Here is a 12,222-nt window from a genome sequence, read left to right as displayed (position 1 = left end):
CATGTTCTACCACTAAATTCCTTGATTAGGTCAATGTCAGACATGGGTTTTATTAATTCATATAGTGAAATTTGGTTTCTAGGAGGCTTTTCCTAGATGTGTGATCTAAGACAAATTATTTAACCTCTGAAACTTAGTTTTCTCATCTGTGAATTAGGGAAAATAGAGCCTAACTTATAGTACTGTGAGGATTAGAGATAATATGTGTAAAGCACTTATCATTCTGGCATGTAGTCGCAACTCAAATCATCACAATGGTAATACTAAAAAGAGGCAGAAGTCACCAGTGGGGTTTATATGTATACCACATGTGTATACATATACATATGTGTGTGTATATATATATATGTATAAACATGAGAGAATCTAATTCCTTGTCATTTTTCTCACCATGGTGATTTCATGCCTGGCTTCATAAAGCAGTATCGGTAAGAGATTGAAACCAAAGGTCTCCAAACTCTGAAGCTTGTATCAGTCTGATTATGGAAGTATTTAGAGACGTCAGCTTTTGGGATAACCATTCATCATCCAGCCAGCCACCATTCTGTGCTACAATAATTTTCAAGGCCTTCCTATATACCACAAACGCTGATGGGTGCTAAAGGTATAAAATGAATGTCACTAACTTTGACTCAAGAAATTCACTCTAGGCTGGTAACCCAATTAACCCTAATAGAGTAGGTAGTTGCCTGACTCTGGATGTTGGGGGAGGAGGGAGATGAACACTTGAATCATGAGGAAAGAACCTCTAATTGTGCTGAAGTCATGGGTAAGGAACCCATTGTTTACAACTCCCATGTGGAATATTCCATACACTACATAGGAGGAATTAACACATATGTCTTCTATTTCCTGCTGGGTCACATTCTCCTTACAAACCAGGAGGCCACGTTCTACTCCTCCCTGTCTCCCCTGCATTGCCCCACACAATGCCCAGCATAGCATTACTAAAGTTTCCATTGGAATGACTTGAATTACAGAATGCTTTTGAGAAAAAAAATTGAAACTTCAAGTACAAGTGGAACGAAAGAGTAAGTAATAGACAGAGAGGTGAATCTTTCAATGATATAAAAGAATTGGGGCCAAATTTTTAGGTTACTGATCTTGCCAAAGAACTGCTGAATACAAGACTTTTACACCCATGTGCTGACTGCCAGATGTTCAAAAACAATGACCCAACAAAAGAATAAAATGGTCAAATTTGCAATGAGGATTCTTTTTTTTAAAAAAAAAAAAAAAAAAGTAAATTTCCTCCAAACTACTTGTGATATTGTTAAAAGAAGCCCCAAAGGACTTACTTTAAAATCATGTTCAAAAACTCCCATATGTGAGCAGGTCCAAGACCCTGGGCTATGTGACCTATTAAAACACAAAGATTCTCCACTGGCTCACATAACCATGGACGTTTTTTCAAATGTATGAATCAAGGCTTTAGTGTGACTAGATAGTGAGGGAATTTTTTCTGAATAACCTCCCTATAATCACGGGTCATCACATTTTACAATGCAATTATTGTGGAACATATCATAACATACTTGAGATTCTAGAAATGGGAATGGGAGGGAATAGAAGGGACACAGTTACTCAAGAAAATGCAAATGCCATTTTGCTTGCAAATTAAATTTAAAATCTAATGAAGTGGGTGTAGAAAATGATTGAAAAATTAATTGAGAGAAACAAATTTGGAATACATTTGTAAGGAACATCTGTAAGAAATTCTGCTGTGACACACCTCTTCAGAGAATCAAGTGCTTCCTGTTAGCTAAAACTTGAATGGAAGCCAGGCTAACGATAGATCTTTAGAACATGTCAGAATAGTCCAATTTATACTCTGAAGCCAATTGGTGAACTCATAGTCTTCCCTGGACTTGAACAAGCAACAGGGAATTTTTCCAATGCAAACTCCAAATAAATATTTAGGCCAAAATTTGTTTGTTTGTTTGTTTGTTTAACATTTGCCTCCTTTTCTTTCTGTCTATCTCTGCCTCTCATTGATGATAACTTTTAAAAATAAGCTGGACATGTCAAGACATTTTGTTTTTAAATACTTCAGCATGTAGCGCCTAAGAACAAAGGCATTCTCCTTTACAATCACACTATCACAATCAAGAACTAAGCTCCAAGTTTCTACATTCTCTTTGCTTGCCATGTCTCTTAAATCTCATTTACTTTAGAACAGCCACCACTACCACCACTTTTTTTTTTTTTTTTTAAAGTTTTCTGGGACACTGACATTGTGATGAGTCCATGTCACTCTACATGTAGAATTCGCCCTCCACCACCACCAATCTGTTTTTGGCTGACTGTGGGTCAGACTTTTGGGAAATCGATCACACTAGTGTTTACTGTTCATCTGTATCTTTGAATGAGAGATAATTGTTTTTTAAAAAAAAAAAAAGATTAAATGAGTTGGCCTTGTTAGATATTAAAAGTATCAAAGAGAGGAAGAGGTAAGGAACTGTTGATTTGTTTTAGTGCCAGATTCTTCAGATTAGATTCAGATGGTATATTCATGAGGTGTGTGTGAATCTTGAAATTTCTGAGCGTGTTTTTCAATGATTCATCAAGCCTTTAGAGATTTACTCAAAAACTCCCTTTTCTTCCTCCACTGAGAGATTTTTGAACTTGAGAATTTAGAAAGTGATTGTTCATTATCCAAATCCTTTTAGGAGAAAAAAAAGAGTGGGTGGCACTCTAAAGGAAGAATTTTAGTTGCTGGGATAAGAGGCAAAATTTATGACTTTCCCACTGATTCCTCAGCCAATATTGCCCCTCCCCAGTACCCACTTCTCCAGAGATTAAAACATGCTTGAATTGGAGTAGGCATTTCCTTCCTTCTGTTCAGTGCCAGTTCTCAGAGGAAAACATTCATTTTGCTCTTTGATTCCTGTAGCCCAGAGACAGCAATGAAAGGACCTGCTGCTTCCTGGAGTATAAGGATTTCATCTGGGGGGCTGCAGGGCAGGAAAGAGAGTTTAAAGGGTGTGTGCATCAGCGTGGGTGTGAATGATTTCCCCCAGGGCCAGTGAGCTGGCCTGGAGCCCAGAGTATGCCATTCATCCACCTTAAATTGCACCACACAGCAGAGATGCTTGAGGGAGAAGTCACTCAATGGCAGTGCCACTTGTTGCCAGTTTTCATTGTGTCTCTTTGATATGGGGTGTCCTAGAAACTGATGCAGTTTTCTACTTCTTCCCAAATGGGTAGTAAAAGATGCATGGTGCAGTGGGTCAATAAACTGTAAATGAAATAAACCAAAATGAGAATAATGAAGCCAAGAGTTGAATCTCCTCTCATGGTACTGTGGTCCTACAAATGTAAAAATGCTTGAGTCTTTCATCGTAAGTCCTATTTCTAAGCAATGAGGAGATGGTAAAAATAAACAATCTCTTGATACAGATATAGAATCTATTCAGATATCTGATGCTCAAAATGTAGACCCAACTTGATCCATATTGATCTGAGAATGTTTACTTCTACCATTCAGCCTCAGGTTATAAGAAAAATAAACATGAAATCAAGCATGTAAATAAATCTGGCTGTACTCCTTTCATCTTGAAATCAGTGTCTTTGACTGTTTCTAATTAAGGAAATACGATTTGAAAGCACTGGGGTTTTGTGAAGTTTTTGTTGTTGTTGTTATTATTTGACACAAGGAGAAAATTTTGGTCAAACCACATGATGGATTTGTCCAAATGTTGCAGGAAGTCAGGGATCCCGAACGGAGGGACAGGCTGAAGCCATGGCAAAAGAACATAAATTGTGAAGATTTCATGGATATTTATTAGTTCCCCAAATTAATATTTTTATAATTTCTTATGCTTGTCTTTACTGCAGTCTCTGAACATAAATTGTGAAGATTTTATGGACCTTTATCACTTCCCCAATTGATACTCTTATAATTTCCTATGCCTGTCTTTAATCTCTTAATCCCATCATCTTCATAAACTGAGGATGTATGTCACCTCAGGATCCTGTGATGATTGCATTATCTGCACAAATTGTTTGTAGAGCATGTGTGTTTGAACAATATGAAATCTGGGCATCCAAAGGAACAGATGGCTGTGATTTTCAGGGAACAAGGGAGATAACCATTGGGTCTGACTGCCTGTGGGGCCAGACAGAACAGAGTCACATTTCTCTTCTTACAAAAGCTAATAGGAGAAATATCACTGAATTCTTTTTCTCAGCAAGGAACAGCGCTGAGAAAGAGAATGCATTCCCAGGGGTAGGTCTCTAAAATGGCTGCTCTGGGAGTGTCTGTCTTATGCAGTTGCAGATAAGGGATGAAACACACCCTAGTCTCCTGCAATACCCCCAGGCTTGCTAGGATTAGGAAATTCTAGCCTGGAGAATTCTAGTCAGACTGGTTCTTTGCTCTTGAACCCTGTTTCCTGCTAAGATGTTTATTAATGACAATGTGTGCCCAACAGGACATGGACCTCCATTAGCAATTCTAGTTTCACCCTGACCTTGTGATCACTCTCTGACCTTCTGCCTTGTGATCTTTTATTGCCCTATGAAACATACTGATCTCTGTGACCCACACCCTATTCGTACACTCCCTCCCCTTGGAAAGTCATTAATAAAAACTTGCTGGTTTTGCAGCTCAGGGGGATTCACGGAACCTGCTGACATGTGATGTCTCCCCCAGACACGCAGTTTTTAAATTTCTCTCTTTTGTACTCTTTCCCTTTATTTCTCAGACCAGCCCACACCTAGGGAAAATAGAAAATCTACGTTTTCTACGTTGAAACATTGGGGGCTGGTTCCCCCGATATCCAAACCTACAGTGGCCAACTGTCCCAATTCGCCTGGGACCAAGGAGTTTCCCAAGACAAGGACAGTGCTGAAACCAGGACAGATATGGAAAAACTACCATAATTGGTCACCCTAGCAAGCCTAAAATGTACCTATCACTTAAAACATGAATCCATTGCCTAGTTGTTATAATTGTAAACTTACCTCAGAATTGGTGAAATGGAAGAGATGTATTATTTATTGGACTTATACTGCAGAAAGCTCTGTATAAATATGAATGTCCATGAATGCAGATGACAGGATTTAACATGATGTGCTTATGGAAAAGACTAATACCCATGTCCTTTCCAGGAGCTGTTTTGTGATGTTTCCTTCTAAGAAAAGTTAAAGTAGATTTGTTTCTTCTTGACTTCTTCCTTTATGCTGAGAGCAATAACCATCCCAAAGTCTATAACCCCACTGGGTCAGGCTTTCTAATGAGTGACCACAGAAAAAACAACAGACACAGAAAGGAAGTTTCCTCTAGAGAAATTTTCTGCCAGTAAAATATTGATCTCTTTTGCCCTTGAGTCCCACAGGAAATTTTTGATAGCTATTCTACAGTAAAGAACTTCCTATTCACAAAACATATACACCATTAACCTAGTTAGAATAAGAATCTGCACTTCAGCCAGAGCTTAGTATCCATTGTGAGGTTGGGTCCGTGAGGAAAATGTTCAATAGGAATTGGAAATATTGACAGCTATTCAATAATTTACATGAGAGCCAAACAAGTCATAGAGGAAAATATCAAAGCAAAACTACTTATAACCTGTTAATAAGGATATACTGTGTCTTCTTCATTAAAAGTTTAAATAGGACTTTTGCTTCTTGCAGAAATTACTAAGTACCCTAATTAACCTTCATCTAGAGCTCACATAGTATATGATACTTTACTTATAAGGAAAATTTATTAAACAATTTGAGAAGCAGAAGAGAACCAAAATTTATTAACATGCATCATTATTAAGGTCTAAGAGTCGATGGAAAAGGAAATGACAACAAAATTTGATGCTAAACATGATTGGAAGTGGTAGTAGAACAGCAGGTACTTATCCAAGAGTAGTTTGAATCTGGGGAGTACAAACACATTGGTTGCCTAGTGGTTTGAGTGCAAAGAACGAGGACAAAGAGATTAGACCACAAGGGTAATGAGAAAACATACTACTGTGATATAGAGTAGTGGCAAGGATGGGCTGTGAAATCCGATGGCCCTGGATTTGAATCCTGGCTCCATTCCACACAACTTGACCTTGGGTAAGTTACTTAAAGATGTAAGCTTCTGTTTCCACTTATTAAAATGGGGATAAGTTGCCTCAAGACACTGAGACAGGAGCATTGCTTGAGCCCAGGCATTCCAGGCTGCAGTAAGCTACGATCACACCACTGCACTCCAGCCTGGGAGACAGAGCGAGCCTGTCTCAAATAAAATAAAATAAAATAAAATAAAATAAAATAAAATAAAATAAAATAAAATATAAAATAAAATAAAATATAAAATAAAATAAAATAGGAATGCTATGTGGTTGTAGCAGATGAAAGTGCTGTTTGTGTATTAAGTTAAAATGGGTAAATATTAGCAATTTCATATGCTTCAACCTAAATTGCACCTACCCCTAAGGTTGTTACAAGAATTCAGTGAAATAAGGGAACCAGTTCACCTAGAGATTAAGAACATAGTCTCTGGGCTGCCATCCACCTGGCAATGGAGTCCCGTCTGTCTAGACCGTCCCAGATCTTGCTGCCCGCCCAGTGACCAAAGTCCTTCAGGTCTGGAGGTCGCGGTGTCACAGGCTCCGCGATATGTTGATGTTGGCTGAGCAGCGGCAGAAGCAGAAGTGAGCTGTGAATATTCAAAACACTGCCTGGAGTAATGCTGATTCTAAGTTTGGCCAGAGGATACTAGAGAAGATGGAGTGGTCTAAAGGAAGGGGTTTAGGGGTTCAGGAGCAAGGAGGCCCAGATCATATTAAAGTTCAAGTTAAAAATAACCACCTGGGACTTCAAGCTACAAACAATAATGAAGCCAACTGGATTGCCCATCAAGATGATTTTAACCGGCTTCTGGCAGAACTTGCCAGAGGCAGGTAACAACAGACTCCTTAGACAACAAGAAAAAGAAATCTTTTAGTTTTGAGGAAAAGTCCAAAATCATCAAAAACTGTGTTCATCATAGGAAATTTACAAAAGAAAAGGATCTATCATCTCGGAGCAAAACAGATCTTGACTGCATTTTGGGGAAAAGACAGAGTAAGAAGACTCCCAGGGGTGATTCCAGTCCCTCCACTCCAGACAGAACGAAACCACGATGACAACCCATGCTTTCACCATCCAGGAGTGTGTTGCCAAGCGAATGGCAGCACTGAAGAATAAGCCCCAGGTCGCAGCTCCAGGGTCTGACATTTCCAAGACCCAAGTGAAATGAAAAAGGGGAAAGAAAAGAAACAAAGAGGCAACAGGTAAAAATGGGGAGAGTTATCCCCTCACCCAGTCTAAGGCCAAGCGGCCTAAAGAGGGAAAGCCTAAGAGAGAGAAGGTCCAGGAGCCGGCATCCAAGGAGAAAAGAGCACGGGCAGAGGGACAGCGCAGAGGCCCCTGCTGGGACGAGAGTTCTGAGGCCTCTGCTCAGGGTGCAAGGAATTGTGTGCAGCCACCCAATGGCCAGGATTTCACCCTAAAGCCCAAAAAAACAAGAGGAAAAACAAAGCTGCAAAGCCGGTAGAGGTAGCAGTGGACGCTACGCTGAAAGAAAAAACAAAGAAAGAGAAGAAAGGTTCTACATGAATTCTCTCCAACCAGGACCTTCTGACCACTCAGCTGTCAGGGTGTTGCCGGAGCAGACACCTCTGGCCTGAAGTCAGAGCAGAGTTCACCCCAGAGAGCTGGGGCACATCTTGTGACATGCCCATGGGTGGCCGAGTCTTGCCCTCTCACCATGTTTCTCCCCAAATTATGTTCCCAGGAGGGCTTTTTTTTTTTTAATGTTCTGAATCATGGCTCTCACAAACAAATACATTTTTGTAAACTCTGAAAAATACCATAGTCTCTTGAGCCATGCAGCTTTCTTTTTAATGCTGAATCCACCAACATCTAGTTGTGTGATGCTGGGCAAATGACTTACTCTCCCTCTGCTTCCCTTTCCTCTGGCATATAACAAGGTTATTAACAGCACCTGTTTTGTTGGCTTGTTGTGTTGGGATCAGTGGTTTGCAGACAATTAACCACGCAACAAATGTTAACAATATTAAACATCTTTGAGTACTAAGGCAGTTGGTCTAAAGTGAGCCTGGAAATAACTGATAAGCAATACAGTGTTCTATTGGCTCTTGTATAGTTTTGTCTTTATGTACATATCTAATTATTAGGTTAGTTCAAAAGTAATGATAGTTTTGCCATTAACTGATGGCAAAAAACCATAATTACTTTTGCACCAAACTAATATCTACCTATCTGATTATCTAAGTGATAACTTAATCATGACATTTGATCATATAGGTAAATAATGTTGTGTGTATTTATATACATATACACATATATGGTATATGTATGCAGATAAATGTACATCTCCTTATTGGTGTTCCATCAAAAGTTAAGCCATCTAATAATAAAGTTGACTTATGAAGTTTAATCTTTCATTTCACGCTGATACATAAAATTATAATTGATGTTCAGACCCAAAAAATTAGAAAACCAAAATACTCATTATTTAGTGAGTTTAAAAAAATGTACTAAGCAATAGCTTAACATTCTGCAGGATTAATGACCTTCAGAAGACTCTATAAACTTCTGATCAAAATAGTTAAGTAGAGATTTGGGGGGAAATGTGCAACAGAAATCTGAAATATTGACATAGGTTTTTTATTTTTTAGGATAACCAAATAAGAAATAGCAAAAATATCACATCAAAATTGTAAGATTTTAAAAATTCATGTATCATAATTTCATGAGGATTTTGATGGTCCTTTGCTCTAATTTATAATGGGCTCCACCCATAAGTTTGAAATCAACCTTATTTGGTTCAGGTATATTTTATTATCGTATTTATATTTAGAAGCCAGTAAATCCCTGGTGATTGCATTAATTTATCAGAAATAAAGGTTGAACTTACCTATTTTTTAACCTAATCATGACTTGCTTTAAATGTATAATCCCAAAATTCAGGTGCTTTTGAGATTCTTTGTGGTGTTGAATTTTCATTTTGGTTGTAATAACTTTATTTTAAAAATCTCTGGTAGTCATCAAAACTGGATGTCCAGTTATTTTAAGTTTAAGATACTCTAAAATCCCTCAAAATGTCCCTCAATAACTAAAAATTTTAATTGGTTCTTTCATGACAAATTCAGAAAGGCACCTTTCTTTTATTTTTCCAGAAGCTCCTATAATATTTACAGTTGGAAAAGCCTAAAGCATGACGGAATATTGGTTTGCTGTTATTGTAAAACTGCAAATTGGAAACCTGATGTTTCATTTCTGATTGCTGTTTTATATAATTATCTCATAATGATTAAGTTTTCTTTCTGAAAGGAAAAGAACACATTGTTTTTCCTGCATTATCTGATTTAATCATCCAAATAACAATGTGAAATATTATCAAACCCGTTTTAAAAGATGACGAAATTGGAGTGCAGAGGAATTTATTAAGAACCTATGGAAGTACAGACTTTTGGGATTATACAATTAAAGCAAGTCATGATTAGGTTAAAAAATAGGTAAGTTCAACCTTTATTTCTGACAAATTAACACAATCACCAGGGACTTACTGGCTTCTAAATATAAATACAATAATAAAATATCTAATATCTATTATTACATAATAAAATATCTAATAAAATAAGAGATGATCTGGGCCAGGTATGGTGGCTCACATCTGTAATCCCAGCATTTTGGGGGGCTGAGGTGGGCGGATCACCTAAGGTCAGAAGTTCGAGACCAGCCTGGCCATCATGGTGAAATCCCTTCTCTATTAAAAATTTAAAAAAAAAAAATAGCTGGGTGTGGTGGCATGTGCCTGTAGTCCCAGCTACTTGGGAGGCTGAGGCAGGAAAATCGCTTGAACCCAGGAGGCAGAGGTTGCAGTGAACCGAGATCGTGCCACTGCATCCCAGTCTGGGTGACAGAGTGAGACTCTATCTCAAAAAAAAAAAAAAAATTATCCAGGCATGGTGGTGCATGCCTGTATCCCCAGCTACTTAAGAGGCCGAGGTGGGAGGATCACTTGAGCCCAGGAGCTCAAGGCTGCAGTGAGCTGTGATCAGGCCACTGCTTCTCCAGCCTGGGCAACAGAGCAAGACCTTGTCTCAAAAAACGAAAGGAAAAAAAGAGACAATCTGACTCAAAACCCTTCACTCATAATGACCACCCAATCAGCCTTCAGTGAACTTTTCCATGATGGCAGAGGAAGGGGAGCCTGTGTGCAAGAGAAGCGCAACCAGGTTGGGATGGAGACTACCAAAAGAAGTACATAACATCAGAAAAAGCAAAGAACGCCATGTTTTAAAGAAGAGGGATTGGTCACCTTAGCCAAGTGCCACACACAGACCCATGAAAGCATGGACTACAAAAGGCCAAACACATCTTGATGAAAAGGGAATTTTAGTGACCTTAGTGAAAGCAGTTAAGAATGGTGGAGTCAAAAGCCAGGCACCTGTATAAGGTAAGAAAGCAGAGTCAGGGGTACAGTCCACTCCTTTGGAAATTTTGAGTTCTCAAAAAGAGAACAGAGACTTGATGGTATTTAGAAGGACAAATAGCACCAAAGCCAGTTTCCCTTTTTAGGAACCTGTGGAGGAGAGGGTGGAGGCACACGAGACAGGGACAATGACTGTAGGAATGAGGTGTCAGAATTCAGAGTGACCTAAGTTCGTGATTTAGGTCAGTGGCCTAGAGGACTTAGACTTGAAAAAAAGGGCAAGCCCTTCTCTGAGACAGGAAGACAGATCATGGGAACCCACATGAATGTGAAGAAGGAGAGCAGGTAGGTACCAGCTGGTGGCTGATAGAGGGCTTATCTGGGACCTAACTGTCCTCACTAAAGGAACAGCAAGATCATCTGCCAAGACTGAGGAAGAGGGCACTAAAAGGGGGCGGAAGTGTGGGGAGCACTGGAAAGATCTGAGGGAACTGGAGAGTTGAACTACCAGAAACAAGAGAAAGCATTGACAGGAACTGCTGAGGACTCGGCGAAGGCTTAAGGCTCGCGGTCAATTGTTTAGCATTACCTACTCTGTCAGGAGATGTGGCTTTTCATCCAGAGTTATTACTTTCTAGAGCATGGAACCAGAGCAGGCAGATAGAGCCAGCATTCAGTTTTGCTGTGTGAAAGCAGTGAAAGCATGTAGTAATCAAGATGCAAGGTGACTGGCAACAATTATCGCAGGCCAGAAATAAACTGAGGTTCTTGCACCAGTGTTGGTGAGGTTCTTTCTCCCTGTTCTGTATTTTCCAACGCCCCTATTCGAGACCAAGTGAGCCAGAAGTTAAATCATATGCCCGGGATATTTCCTAGAGAGTTCAAGTATTTCACAGTGTGGGAGCTTGACCTACAAACGCTGCTCCTGGTGTGTAAGGAAATGAGATTTTAAATCAGATCCTTACAGCGAAACATTAGAAACCAAGAAATATGCACTAACCCCTACACATCCCATGGAGAAAATGGATGGGTATACTCTGAATTCAATACAGTATTTGTGGTATGGCCCTCAGATGGAATTTTTCCCCGACTGTCACAGACAAGAATGTGGCCGGTTTTGACAATCTCTTTAAAGAAACAAAGTTCTTCCTTGGTTCGCAAATCATGACAGAAATGTCATAACTTCCTTACCTCAAATTAAAGAATTTTAGAGTTGGAAGAGAGAGCTAAGATCAGGTAGATCACATCTTTAATTTCTAGAGGAGGAAATTCTCTAGGAACTCCCGTCCAAGGGGATAAAGGAATTTGCAGCAAGGTTCAGAACAAGAATCTAATTCTGCTTTTGTATCCTGCTGTGTCTCATATTAGAATGTAAATTTTGTTTCCTTTCTCTAAAATTGTTTCCTTTGTCTAAACTTTTTTATGTGAGTCTTATTCCTTAAACACTTAAAAATTAGCATTTTAAAGCATTTTAGAAACTGGCCGGAGAAATCATTCAGGAAGTATTTTCTGGCAAGGATAAGTTGGGCTAAGTAAGATATTGCCATTTTTTTGCAGATTTAATACAGCTAAAAACAAGGATTTTCAAAAAGGCAGTATTTTATGGGCTAAAATCCTTACTCTAAAACTTACTACCTGTGTGCCTAAATTATTGAGTTAACATCTCTATATGTCTATTTTCATTTTCACAAAATAGGTAGAGTAATACTGTTTTAGTACTATTTTATACGGCTTTTACAAAAATTATAAGCAACGTCCTTAACAGAGACTGTGAAATGAAAGAATATCTTTAA

The 12,222-nt window shown here is 38.9% G+C and overlaps 1 pseudogene; it reads left to right on the top strand.

The window, feature by feature from the left end:
* Window positions 1-6,603: 6,603 nt before the first annotated feature.
* On the top strand, window positions 6,604-7,200 carry LOC696435 (PIN2/TERF1-interacting telomerase inhibitor 1-like; annotated as a pseudogene).
* Window positions 7,201-12,222: the final 5,022 nt, after the last annotated feature.

The sequence above is a fragment of the Macaca mulatta genome, chromosome 4, assembly GCF_049350105.2.
Source record: "Macaca mulatta isolate MMU2019108-1 chromosome 4, T2T-MMU8v2.0, whole genome shotgun sequence".
Taxonomy (NCBI): domain Eukaryota; kingdom Metazoa; phylum Chordata; class Mammalia; order Primates; family Cercopithecidae; genus Macaca; species Macaca mulatta.
The sequence above is the reverse complement of the archived record's forward strand: the minus strand, read 5'-3'. Positions and strand labels throughout refer to the sequence as shown.